Below are 13,526 nucleotides of genomic sequence, written 5' to 3' on the forward strand. Positions count from 1 at the left end.
AGGCACGAGGCCTCCCGGCGGGGAGCTGGGGTGAAAGTGGCCTGTGCGTATAGATAGACGCATGGCCTGTGCGTATAGATGCGTGGCCTGTGGCTGGTCCAAAGGGGTCTATTCGTTCAATTCCAGCCGATATCCACAGGGCCTGGGGTTTACTCCATTAGGAAGCCAGAGAGTGCTAATCAATGCTAGAAGGACTCTAGTTCGCTCCTAAGGGAAAGAAAATATACACAGCAGCATTCAAATCAATGGAAAATCTGCGCGCCCCCGACCCCAACCCTCTCCCCTTTTGTACATGGCTACCTGACTGCTGGAAGATTTGGGAGGAGGAAACAGGCTCTTCCTTAGAGGACAGTAGTGGACAGAGGATCTCTGAAAGTTGAGATGCTGAGAAGGACCTGCTAAGAGACTGAGGCGGGCTCCAGTTCCACATTACCTGTGAGCCTTGGGTACCACCACGGCGTCCTCCGCCCTCAGTCTCTTCTCCAGAGTGGTAATCAATAATATTAAAATATACTCCCCGCCCATCAAGGGCTTCGTGATTTCACTTGATAACCACAACCCCTTGAGGGTAATCCTCAGTATCATCATTTTAATTTCCACAAATAAGGAAATTAAATGACTCAGCTGAGGCTCACGAGAAGTTAGAGCCATAGCATCCCAAATCTATACCCTCTGACCCCCCAAGCTCTAGGAGGTGTCTCTATCTGGAGTGAATGGGGAACCTATTTCCTGCCAAGGGCCATTTGGATATTTATAGCATCATTTGAGGGCCACACAAAATGCTCAGTATAGGAAGATGGGTCTGTATCAAGAGGGACAGCTGACAAGCTTGTCTGTCTATCCTGTTACAGACCAAATGATTTCTGAGAGCCTTGTATGACCCATGGACAGCCTCTGTATCATGCTATGCAGTATCTTGTAGGAAATACATGTACTTACTACTAAATGCATCCCCGCTCTCTGACACTATGAGATGTTATTGCCATTTACCAATTAGAAAATAAATTCAGAGGTGCAGAGAAGGAAAAGACTGGTCCAGGAACATGTGGGTTTATTTGTTCCAAGTCCTGGAGTCAACACCAATACTTGGTCATAGTTTCATACTCCTTAAGAAAGGACTTTGGAATTCTGGGAATCTGGGATCTTTTCTACACACAGCACACTGGGACCCTGCAATTTTCTTTCCTAACCTGATCTTATAGAATTGCCTTCTCCCATTCCACAATGGTCACTAAAGTCAAGTACCTCTAGAGAAAAGATTCAGGGACACTGGAGATGCTGGGCTTGGGGTAGGGGTTGTGAGAGGAACTCTCTCTCTCTCTCTCTCTCTCTCTCTCTCTCTGTCTCTCTCTCCTCTTTCTCTTTCTCTCCCTCCCCCCCCATTCTCTCTCTCTGCCTCACACCTGCCCTTCTAGCCCAGGAAGATCCCCTATCTGGGGAACAATACTTCAAGGGCAGTCATTCCTATACCCACTCCTGTTGGTGTATCTACAGAGATGATCTGTGAAGCTGGCTCCCAGCTCCTGGGAACCCTCATTAGATGCCATCTCCAGGGATGTGTGTCCTTTAAAACTCCCCAGTGCTGGGCTACCCACTTCACCAGCAGCCAGAGATTGATCTTTAGGATGATTTCATGGTGAAGTTAGACTCTGCTTGACAACGAGTATTGTAGTCATTACTGAGACTGAACGGTGACCAGCAGGAGCCACAGCTCAGGGTGACCTCCAGAGATCGACTTGAGAGAAGCTTTCTCCTCCCCCTTTGAAAAGGGGACAGCCAGTAGATGGCCTTCCTGTTCAACATCCTGTCCTAGTGCACTCTTTATACACTGCCCGATGAGACAAGGAGTGCTCTGAGCTTCTCTGATTATTATTAACCGTAATTACTTAAGGTAGTTTCCTATGGAGTTGATCACTAATACTATCTCATCTAACACCCCCCAAGTCAATATGGGATATAAGGGGGCTTTTATGTCAGTCTTGCGAGTGAAAACAATGGATCTTAGAGAGTACAGGGAGTTATGCAAGGTCGTGACCTAGAAGGGAGAAGAGCAGGATCCCTGGGAGTTGGGGAGTAGAATTCAGACCACCCTACCTCATAAATCTAGACCACAGCAGCGGAGTTATTCCTCAAGCTGTCCTTTGAAATATTGTAATGACCAACCTTGGAATGAAGTGCTGTGGGGTGTGTGATGATGTGGAGGCCGAGAGGCGGGATTTAGGGTGTCTCTCTTCCCAGGACGTAGGACCACGCCATTCATGGAATAGACCCTCATAAGTGTTCAGTGTGAAAATGAGTGACTACATGATTGAATAGAGAGACCTCGGCTCAGCTGCTTCCTGGCCACACTTGCCTCTTGATACATCATTTTGTTTCTTGTGTTTTCAACATCCCTTTTCAAATCTTAAGGAGAAAGAAAAGAAAGTAACAATGGATTGTTTGCTCAGTGAACTAACAAGAATCAGGCTGTTCTAGGTAGAGCAATTGAGGCAGAAACTTGTTCTACACAGGGCTGAAGAACAACCAACCTGAGGAACTGTCTTTGCTCACTTCCCTGACTTCCTGACCTCCGAGGAAGGGAGTTGAGAGCCAATTCCCTTCTTCTGTCAGGACTGCTGGACATGTACAACTTTGGCTCCCAGCTAGAACCCCTGCTTCAGCACAAAGGACCCGAAATCTGTCCGCCTCACACAAAGCTGCTTCTGCATTTCATTTGGAGCAAACTACTCTTCATAAACCCCAGAAAGAACTGCCCATCATCGTAGGGGTGAGGAAGGCAATGCTGCTGAGAGGGGGGAACACACACACACACACACACACACACACACACACACACACACACACACACACACACACACACACACACACACACAATTAGAGATACAATTAGTGTTGCAAAAAGCTGGTCATAAATATTTGAGTTCTGTCTCTGGAGAGGAAGGACAAAATGACAGCTCACAATTCCTTGTATTGACAAAAGAGGAAACAGTCCATGAAACTGGTCATTTGCCTGGGCTTTTTTTTTTTTTTTTATCTATCAGATCCAAGAGTAGAAACAAGGGAAGCATGAATGATTGGATTAGCTGCCCAGCCTTGATGTGCTTTTGCAGTATCAGCAATATGCAGTTACTGTAGCCCTCCTATGGACCTGGGCAGGCACACACAGACAGGCTCACGAGCCAATGGGGGAGGAGAGCCTCTGTGCAGCGCAGCAGAGAGGGCCTCTGGCTCCAGCACACCCGTATGACAGTAGAGGAGAGAGGGAGCGTCATCAAAGCCAGACAAAGGCAAAATAATAATAATAATAATAATAGAGTATCTTTCCCTCAGACCTGTTCCTCCTCCCTGTTGGAGGAGAATGCCAGAACCCCTGAGCATTGTGCATTCTTCCATCTCTCTCTCGAGGGCACAGACCCCTGGTGATGATGCCCTTTCAATTGGTACTGTTTGTGCTTTGGCCTTGCCTTCCAAGAGTCCATTTGGTTGTTCCTTGGGTGGTCTTGGCTCTACCACCTGCTCGATGTGGCAAGGCCTGTTCACTTGGCACTCCCAAACTCTCCAAGGCCTACCTTCTCCATCTCCACTTTGGTTTCACCCTGCCCTTCCCCCCCCCCCCCCCCGCAACTCCAAGGCACTTCCATGTTTCCTGGTGGGTGTGAGGGATGAGGATGGGAAGGGAGTGCCCTGAGCTAGGTGGGGCAGAGGCCCCCTCTGCAGTCATAGGCAACCACCTGGCACCTACACCCACCAGGAGGAATCAGAGCCCCCCCCCTTGCTGGGGCACGGTGCCAGCATGGCAGATGGGCATGTGTGTCAGCTGCTAAGGGACCTCAGATAGGATCCAAATAGGTCTGCATTTTTGGAGGGCAGGACATTCTCTCCTTTGCTTCTCTTCTCAGATGCATAACCAGCTGCTGAGACCATCTACCTTGTACTGCCTTGGTTCCCCATTGATGTCGGATACCACTGCCTCTATTTTCAGCCTCTGAACTTGCTTGCTAGTGGGGAGGATGCTGGTCTCTTCCAATCTGCCGATCTGCTTGTATACACCTCTGGACCGGGAAACACAGGATCCCGAAATCTGCTTGCTGTGGCTTTTTCTTTGACATTCCTGACAAATGATTGCAGAGTTTCCGTTGATTACTGGAAAAGTGGTGGAAAGCCACTGCTGCCGCATGGCCAGCGATTTCTTTGCTGGCTTATAGTAGTCGTTGGACAACTGCATTCCCTAATAGCAAAATCTGCATCCAGCTTAATTCCAGCTCTGCCCTGGAGCAACTGAGCACGAATCTGCCCTTTCTTCCCCTATGACAGCTCTTCAAATACTTTAAACCAATACTCACATCCCCAAAGAGATTTTGCTTCTCTAGGCTAAGTATTTTCCTGTCCTTTCGATTCCTACCGTCATACTTTGAGTGACATAGGATCCAAATGACTTCTTAAGATTGTCTAGTAGTAGTTTCTGTGAAAGAAAAAAAAAAGATAGGGGCTGAATTCCAACCAACCTGAGTTTGGGGCTGACTGAATAGAATGAAGACTCGCTGGTCACAGTCTTAGCTGCCATCTATTATAATTTAATTATGTGCCTGTTTGGACTGAACAGCCCTTAACAGAATCATTAGTATAGGATGAGGTCTATCCTTACTCAAGTAGGTATTTGTTAGCCCAACGAACTCCCTTCCCATAGCTTAGTCCACTCCTTCCCCTCTCCACAGCTTAGCACGCTCCCTTCTTAGACAACACTAGGCCCATGTAGTAAAGGCAGTAAATAATCAGCCTCCAACCCCCTTTACCTTGGGATGGCACTTCTTTGGGGCAGCTACCACCATATAGGAGCCCCTTAGAGTGACCTTCAGGTCTGGGCAGCTGCAGGACCCTTATCTACTATTTGGACAGCAGCCATAAATCCTAGTCTGCCATGATGAAGCCCCTGGTCCACACGTCCACACCAGGGTTTCCGCCTCCTGGCCCCTTCCAGCCCCCCCTAGACCTCCTAGGTGATATAGGTCACCTCAGACAATACCAGGCTCTTCTCACTTGTCCCTTGTGAGAAGGGGTCTTGCTGGCCATCTTGCCCAGCAATAAACCTTTCTTTGTTCTCTGTACCTGGATGTCTGCATGGTTTTCTGGCAAAGTCCAGATCATCTGCCAGTATTATTGTTTATATTTTAGAATTAAGAATTGGTATATAGTGGTAACTTCCTTTGCGTGGGTCACATAGCTGGTCAGTGACAGACCAAGGGTAGAAATCTATGGCCTTTTGTTTTGCATGAACAGAGCAGTCACTGCATGGGAGACTGGGTCAGAGATTGGAAATGCATATGATGTTCCTGTGCAACCACACACGTATGTGGCAAAGAGTGGAAGGTGAACCAATGTATGTCAGCAAGAGTATTCCTAGCAAGACTGGGGATGTAGCTTGTTTAGCATGTGCAAGGCCCTGGGTTCCATCTTTAGCCCACACACATGCAGACACAGACTCACACGCACTCATTCTAGAGGGGAGGCCTGAGTATGGGCAGGAGAGAGGCCAGGGAACTTTCATCCTCAGCTCTTTCTACTTGCTTCTTGTTTGAATGGCTTTAAGAATATAGTGTCATCAAGTAATTTTAAGGTGTTTGAAATGCAAGTAAGATGCTTGTGACTCAGACTGGACCTTCGATGAGGTTTAAATCTGATGGAGGAGCCAAAATATACTCAAGAATGAAAGAAGTCCCAAACGTGAGTGGTATCACTGCACAACCTGAGAGCTAAAATCATGGGCTATGGAGCTTCAGGCTCCAATCACAGCTCTGTCCCTTATTAACTCTGTAACCATACACAAGTTAAACAATCTTCTGATTCCTCTCTCCCTCATCCATAAAATATGCATCATAATTTTTAAGACACACCAGAGCTCTTTTAGTTCTTTGAAGCTGAGGTATAATTTACAATCAGTGGAATTAACCCTATTTTGTGAATATTTTTAAGGATTTTGACAAACACAGGAAATCATGTAACGACTACAATGAAGATATAGAGTTAACTCCAACTATCCCATAGGACCCCTTGTGTCTCTTTGTATTCAACCAGTCTCCCCCTCCTTTAGCCCCTGGCAACCACTAATCCGTGTTCTGTTCCTATGGTGTGCCTTTCCCAGAATAGCTTATAAATGTATTATATATACATACAGCCTTTTGAGTCTGGCTTCTTTCACTTAGCATAATAAATTCGAGATTTATTCATGTTGTTGTGTTTGCCAATAGTTTATTTCTTTTTATTGCTGAGCAGAATTCCATCGTGTGATACCCCACGCTCTGTCTCTCAGTTCACTGGCTGAAGGACATTGGAGTTGTTTGCAGTATTTGGGGATTGTGAATAAAGTCTCTATAAATACTCACATGTGGGTTTTATGTGATCATAAGTTCATTTCATGTGGTGAACACAGATTGCAATCGCTAGGTCACATGACAAGACTGTACTTTATGAGAAAACTGTCAACCCTTTTCTCAAATGGCCATATCCTTGCGCATTCTTACCTGCTCAGCTGGAGCGTGGTGTCCTCAATGTTTGATATTCATTTGTTCACTTTTTGTTTGAGCCATTCTAGTAGCTAGGTTGCATTTTTCACTGTAGTTTAAGTTTATGATTATTTAATTGCTAATAACGTTGAGCATATTTTCATGGGATTGTTTTCTACCTGTGCCTCTTCTTTGGCAAAATGTCTATTGTTCATTTTTTTTGAACACAGTTGATTGTGTATTGTTCAGTGTCAGTATTTCTTTTTGTATTCTGAATCCAAGTCCTTTGTCAGATATGAGCTCTGGAAATATTTTCTCTGTCTGTGTCTTGTTAATTCTTTCAGCGAGGACTTTTGAAAAGAAGTTTTTCGTAGTGATGAAAAGGCAATTTGGTCAAATTTTTACAGATTATAATTTTAGTGTTGTATCTGAGAAATCTTAACCTATAGTCACAAAAGTATTCTCTTACGTTTCCTTCTAAAAGTTTTATAGTCTTAGTTTTCATGTTCATTAGGTTCATGTTCCATTTTAGATTATGTTACATATATATATATATATATACACACACATGCAGATATGCATATATGTATGTGTGTGCATATGATGTGAGTTAAGAATAGAAGCCACTGATGGTATCACTGACCCAAACAGGATGGAGTTTGTTTTAAGAAACCAGATCCATCTTCTTGCCTCTGATCGTGATCTCACAGCAGATCTCCCAGATAGAAGAGCCCCAAAGGGATGGTCCAGCCTCCCTTGTTTTTTTTTAGGACAAGTGTCCAGCTCAGCTTAGGCATTTTAGTTTAGTTGCAGATATTAGGCATGGGGTAGAAGCAGGCTATGAGATGGGAGAAGTGCAGAGGGAATGTACAGTGGGATGGAGTGCGTGGGAAATGGGAAATCTAAAGTCGTTCTGTGCTCTCTGACCCTGCGGTTCCCAGCAGTGACGGTACCGACGTGGGCGCTGTAATACAAGCCAGATTGCCACTTGCAACTCCATCGTCCAGTGGGTGCCACTCCTTCCTCCTCGAGGTGGCTCCCTGAAGCATCAATACAAACTTCAACTCAGAAAAACAGCTTCCCGGGGGAACCCAAGGGACATGGTCCAGTAGAGAGCTCTCTGCTGACCTGGCTTAATCCTAGGGCAGTTGTTAATCTTTCTAGAAGGATAAACAAACTGCATACCCTTCAGGCACTTTTTTATACGCTTCATTTCTTCCAGCTGGGTTTTTGATGGACGTGGTGTGCTAGTGAGTTCAAGACTACATTCCCTGCCAAATACCTGAAGAGCAGCTATTGGGGTTGCCAATTAAAAACAGACCCATGTTCCATGCATGTGTGTGTATGTGTGCGTGCGTGCGCACGTGCACACACACACAGAGTTGAGATCTTTCTACTCTAGGAGCAGGTTGTCATTCTCTTATGAAAATTGATGAGCCCCCACCCCCGGAGCTGGCTGCATTAGAAGATTGCCCCTTGGCTCTGATCTGAGCCAAAGGAATTTTCAGGGTGTTTAACTCCTGCCAGGTCAGGAGCATCTGTCCTATCGGCAGAATGACTGCTCAGGGAATAGAAACCTTTGGCTCCTGCCATTCCTGAAAGGAGAGGCTTTGACTACATGGTTCCCAAGTTCCCTTTCAACACGGCCATCACTAATTCCAGAAGAAAAAAAAAAAAACTCCACAGGAGAGAGCTGTTAAACACTAGCAAAGCCTTCCAAGGGAATGGTGAAATTGCCTGCTTCAGAGATGGAGAGACCCATGCTGTCTGGGGTAAATTGGAACTGATCCACCAGGAGCAGGGGGCTGGCCAGGATGGTCTAGAATTCTCAACAAAGTGGACCAGGTGGTGCCTGTGTAGCCAGTTTGTCTGTGTTGATGAGCATCTAGCCTGGCTGCATTTGTACGTGTTCTTGTGATTGTAAACCCTCTTCCCCTGTTGCACCCTGTGTGGGGACGTGTGTATGTGTGTGTGTGTGTGCGCAGGGATGGGCGTTGGGGTGGGCAGTGGTCCGGCTCATCTCTGGCAGCAGCTGTGACGCCAGGAACCCCCTCTACAGAGGCTTTCCTGGGAAATGTATTAGGCTGCACAGCTTCCTCCTCATAAAAATACAATAAACGGCCCTGCGAGTGGTCGGCAAAGTAATGAGTCTGAGCCAGTGGCGTTCTTGGAAGGGTCTCTTCAGAAGCAAAGCTGAGAAGATGGAATGGAAATCTTTGGGGGTAATTAGGCTTCTGGAGTGCAGAGACCTCTTAAATCATTGAGCATCAGAGAGGACCTGATCTCTAAATCGGACGTCAGCCAGGCTGAGCCCTTAAAGGGTCCTCCCACTGCCCTTTCCGTCTCCCTAGCCGGCTGCTGTGGGCCATGTGGCTGCCCCTTCTTGTGCTTGCTCACGCATGACATCCCAGCCCCCACAGAGACTTGCCCTGACCCACATAAGCAAACGTTTGTCACAGGGAGGCAGAATGGGGAAGTGAGAGGCTGTAGTCTTGGGTTGGGGCACTCCAAGCTCAAAGAATAGATGGTCTATGTCCAGATTGCTCGAGGGAGAGAGGTTCATGGGGCACGAAGGGCGGCTGGAATGACAGCAAGCATTCCTTTCCCCCTGGTGATTCCTCCTCCAACCGACTTCCTTCTACTTCCCCAACTGTCCCTTTCCCCACTCTCTGTCTGGAGGCCCTGAGAGAAGAAATATAAAGCCTGGCGCGAGGCACAGGTCACGTGAGAGCAGAGGCAAGGGGAGTGTGAACCCACCCTCCAAACCTTCCTCCTCTTAGATGGGGATGATTCTGGTGAGCCTAAGTTCTTTACTTTGGAGGCTTGGTGGGAGGCCCAAGCGAAAAGGCTGATTCCTGCTAGGACTGCTCATGTGAGCTGGGTCAGGTAGCGGGTGAGCAGAATTTTTTTTAAAAAAGCAATAAGGAGGAAATTCTAGGACAGTGATGGCCTGATGCAGGCCTGCAGGGCATTTAGGGAAAGTAGATTTAAGAAATCTTTTTTTTTCAGATAAGAGAAGCCTTTAAAGAGGCCAAAGAAAGGGGAAAACACTCCCCTTTGGTCACAGGGGATTGTAATTACTCAGGTATTGATTGGGATAATAAGTTTGCCAAAACTCCAGAGAAGGAGAGATATTCCTCTAGGTATTTTGCTTTTGCAGGATTTGCTGAGCTCTCCAGTAAAGTCTCAGTCAATTTGGAGACTCAGGACGGGCCTCAAAGCCCACAAAATAGGAGTTGGAGGCCATTTCCTCCTCAGGGAACACACGGAGTGCAGCAGCTCACTACCTTCCCTGGGGCCATATCGCTATCATTATTAACTGGATCATGGCTATCATTAACAACCCTTGGGACCTAATGGGGTCGTTGTACAGTAGTAAATTGTCCTTGCCTGTATTCCAGAGTCTTCTGCTGTTCCCCAGCTCTGTTTTCTACAACACTTTTCACATCTGTGGCACTAGATTCCTGTATTGAGCAAGTGTGAATACCGAGCATGCACACACATTCACAAACACGCACACATGTGTACATATGTCCCCTCTACATAACTTTCCTCATGATTCCCCACACATGCCCCCTTCTCACGCCCAGTGGTAGGGTTAAGAACTCTAGTCTTGGGAGCCAGCCAGATTCGAATTCAAGTCACCCCATGGACTGTTTCCCTTGCTGTAGAATAGTAACCTTCCTCATCTTGCAGACTATTTCATGGGATGATACAAGACTTTTCCTCAGTCGATGGACTTTTAAGAAGCTTTCAGTTAAAACTTCCGCTGCTGCTATCGTTTTCTCCAGATTCTCCCTGACATGTGGCATGAATCCCTGCTTCTGGGAAGCCTTCTCTCAGCCGAGCTACAAACCAATGCTCTTCTCCACCCTTCAAGCCTGGCTCAGACTTCAGCAATACCCCTTCCACAGACTCTGTGTGTTTTTCTCCTCACACTGAAGTCATCTGTGTCTTTCTGTAATCTGCTTCAAGTTCTGATTTTGAGCTTGAGGAGGATAAGGTTTATAGCTCCTGCATTGTTTTATTGTCTTACTCTAGTCCCGGAGTTTAGCCTTAAATGTTTTGCAATATATGTTTATTGATTTTTTTTACAGTAGCAGATATCAATTACTGAGCCATTACTATGTGCCTGTCTCATAACATTCACACATATCAATCCTGCAAAATAGTGCTACTTTCTTTTTAACCTGTGGAAACTAAGGTGCTGGAGAGATTAAGTCACTTACTGGTCACACAAGCAGTCGGTAGCTAAGTGCTGCTCCCAACACAGGACCGTCTGCTTGCACAGCCTATATGTCCTATACAACTGCTAAACCCAGCACATCTCTCCCTGGATGCATCCCAACCCCCAGGCAGGCTGCACACTAAGCAACTTCCAGCTCTTAGCCTGCTTTGGTGCTGGGAGGGGGAAAATAGCTACTGAGTGGCTTGGAAAGACTGCAACTCCATCCTGCTTGAGTCAAAGAAATGCCCAGGGCAGAGGAGGCCAGCCTAGTTAAGCAGGGATGTAAATATTAACACAGGCATTACATGAAAGGTCTTTAAAGAATATAAACAGCCTGGCCAAGGGGAAGATGGCGGATCCAAGAAGTCCTGCAGGAGCAGTCGCATTGGGGGTGCTTAGAGGAATACAGCGTGAAGTGCCAGGAAATCTTGCCTATCCAAGGAAGGACTTCTTGAGCCCATCCAGGCTGACAGAAGGCAGGGGAGATGATTGTTTCCAACTGGAAAAAAAAAGTTGGTGGGGAACTGAGACTGAATAAATAGCAGAGAATTGGCAGTAGAAGATAGGAGACACAAGGTAAAAGGACACATCCAATGTAGTGATTAATAATGCAAGTAATAATACGGCGGATCAGTGACGCCATTGCTATGTATGAGCTGAGCAGCTGTCCACTCCGAACGACGTAGTATTTCAAGCTCAAGTTCACCCCTTCTTGACTGTTGGCATCTAAAGGACTCCTGACTGCTTCTGGTTCTTTCCACAAGCATTTATCTTGTACTTACTCTGTATGTGTATGTGTGTGTGTACATGTGTGTGTGTGCATCAGGGCCACTAAAATAGGACCTAGAGAGAGAAATGACACTGTGCTTTCACCTAGAGAGTCTCACAGCTTGGTGAGGGATGAAGTACATCCATGTTCACAGCTGCTATGTAGTGAGGGATGAAGTACACCCATGTTCATTGCTGCTATGTAGTGAGAGATGAGGTACACCCATGTTCATTGCTGCTATGTAGTGAGGGATGAGGTACACCCATGTTCATTGCTGCTATGTAGTGAGGGATGAGGTACACCCATGTTCATTGCTGCTATGTAGTGAGGGATGAGGTACACCCATGTTCATTGCTGCTATGTAGTGAGGTGGATGGGTTGAGAAACTTGGGAGTGGTGTTCAGGGAGGGAGACTACAGAGGCTGCAGTATTTGAGAATAGGTGGAGAGTCAGGGGCAGAGGCAATGGTTCCACGAATGCTTGGAGCATGAGAGTATAAGGGGTGTTTCAGCTCACAGAAGGCCCCATGTACATCTGTGGAGTATGTAGGTAAAGCCTGAGAGATGTATGGGATAAGGTAGCGAGAAATCTTTAACAAGAAGTGTTGTTAATCAGCACACGCACACACACAATTGAAACAGAGTATTGCTATGCAGTCCATGCTGTCCTCAAACTCAAACTCTCTACTTTGCCTCTGCTTCCTGGGACAGGGATTCTACGTGTGCACCATCAAATTTGATGTTCATAGATTTGTTGAGCATCTACTATGTTCCCTGTATGGAACCTGGCACTAAGAGAGACCAAGTCTGATTTGGTGAACAATCAGATTTGGTTTTGTTTCCTACAGAGAATAATAGCTTGTCCCAATTTCCTGGGTTTTTTTTTTTGGTGGGGGGGGGATACTGGAATAATTATTGCTGGCTTCCTCACTTTACTCTCAACATAGTAAATGGTTAGGATACCCCAGAGCTTCAGCCCAACACAGGCAGACAGAAACAAATCAAAACCATCGCCGTATTCTATAAGCTCACATCAGGCTAGGTGCTGGGAAGCAGAGGCAAAGCGCTAGCTGGAAGGCACTGGGGAGAGGCCTCTGTCTCTGAAGGAATTTAGACTTCTCTCCAGGCAAAACAAAGACAAGGAAGTTTTTAAGTTGGAGAGCAGATCTACTTTTAGAAATCGTGGGATTTCTATATTTGTGGAAGATTTATCTCCTTTTCTCATGTTTGCCAGTTATTAACAATAAGAATTGAAGGGTGGGGGGGGGGAGGAGAAAGCTTTTCATTGTGTAGCACTTTGCAGTGTAGGTGAGCTTTCCCAGGTAGATTTTCTCCTGTGCAAGGGAAAATGGAAAGCAAAAAGACCAAGGAGTCAGGTGAGGAAGACTTTCTATCCTGGCTCCACCATGACCAGCTTGACTGAGCGAGCAAGTTCCTTCCTAGGCTGAGTTTCTTCTTTTCTTTTCTCTTAAGAGGAAGTAGCCACTTCCCCCTGGCAAGGGTGATAGTGAGGATTAGAAATGATGTAAATCAGGTGACTAGCATAGGACCCGGCACATAGGAGGCATTCAGTAAATGGAATCTATGATTCTAAGTTCTTCTGAGCTTGGGATTGTCTAAGAATGACTGTTGCAACTGGTAGATAAATGCTTTTGACAGAAAACGGTCAACCACCTTGGGCAGGCAAGGAGGGGAAGGGAAAGGCCGGAGATGGAGCCTCAGCCACTAGAAGAAACTGGGTTGGAAACACACACCCAACCCTTGCCAGTTACTCTCCTGGATTTGTGAGTTAGAATCTGCATGCCCCATGGGGCTGCATGGGGTGGGACAGAGAGATTGAACAGAATGCATTCCAAACTGAGAGCTACTCTTCACAACCATGCCCCTATATATAGAGAACATCCGGCCTCTGTAAGATCTAACATGGTATCATCTTATTATTTATTATGGCGATTGCCTTTCCTCCATTGAACTTCCTTTGTGGGGATGGGGAAGGGGGTAGGGTGGGGGGCGGTGTTCCTGGAAGCAGC

The sequence above is a fragment of the Dipodomys merriami genome, unplaced genomic scaffold (genome assembly GCF_024711535.1).
Source record: "Dipodomys merriami isolate MVZ:Mamm:240054 unplaced genomic scaffold, mDipMer1.0.p SCAF_29, whole genome shotgun sequence".
NCBI lineage: Eukaryota > Metazoa > Chordata > Mammalia > Rodentia > Heteromyidae > Dipodomys > Dipodomys merriami.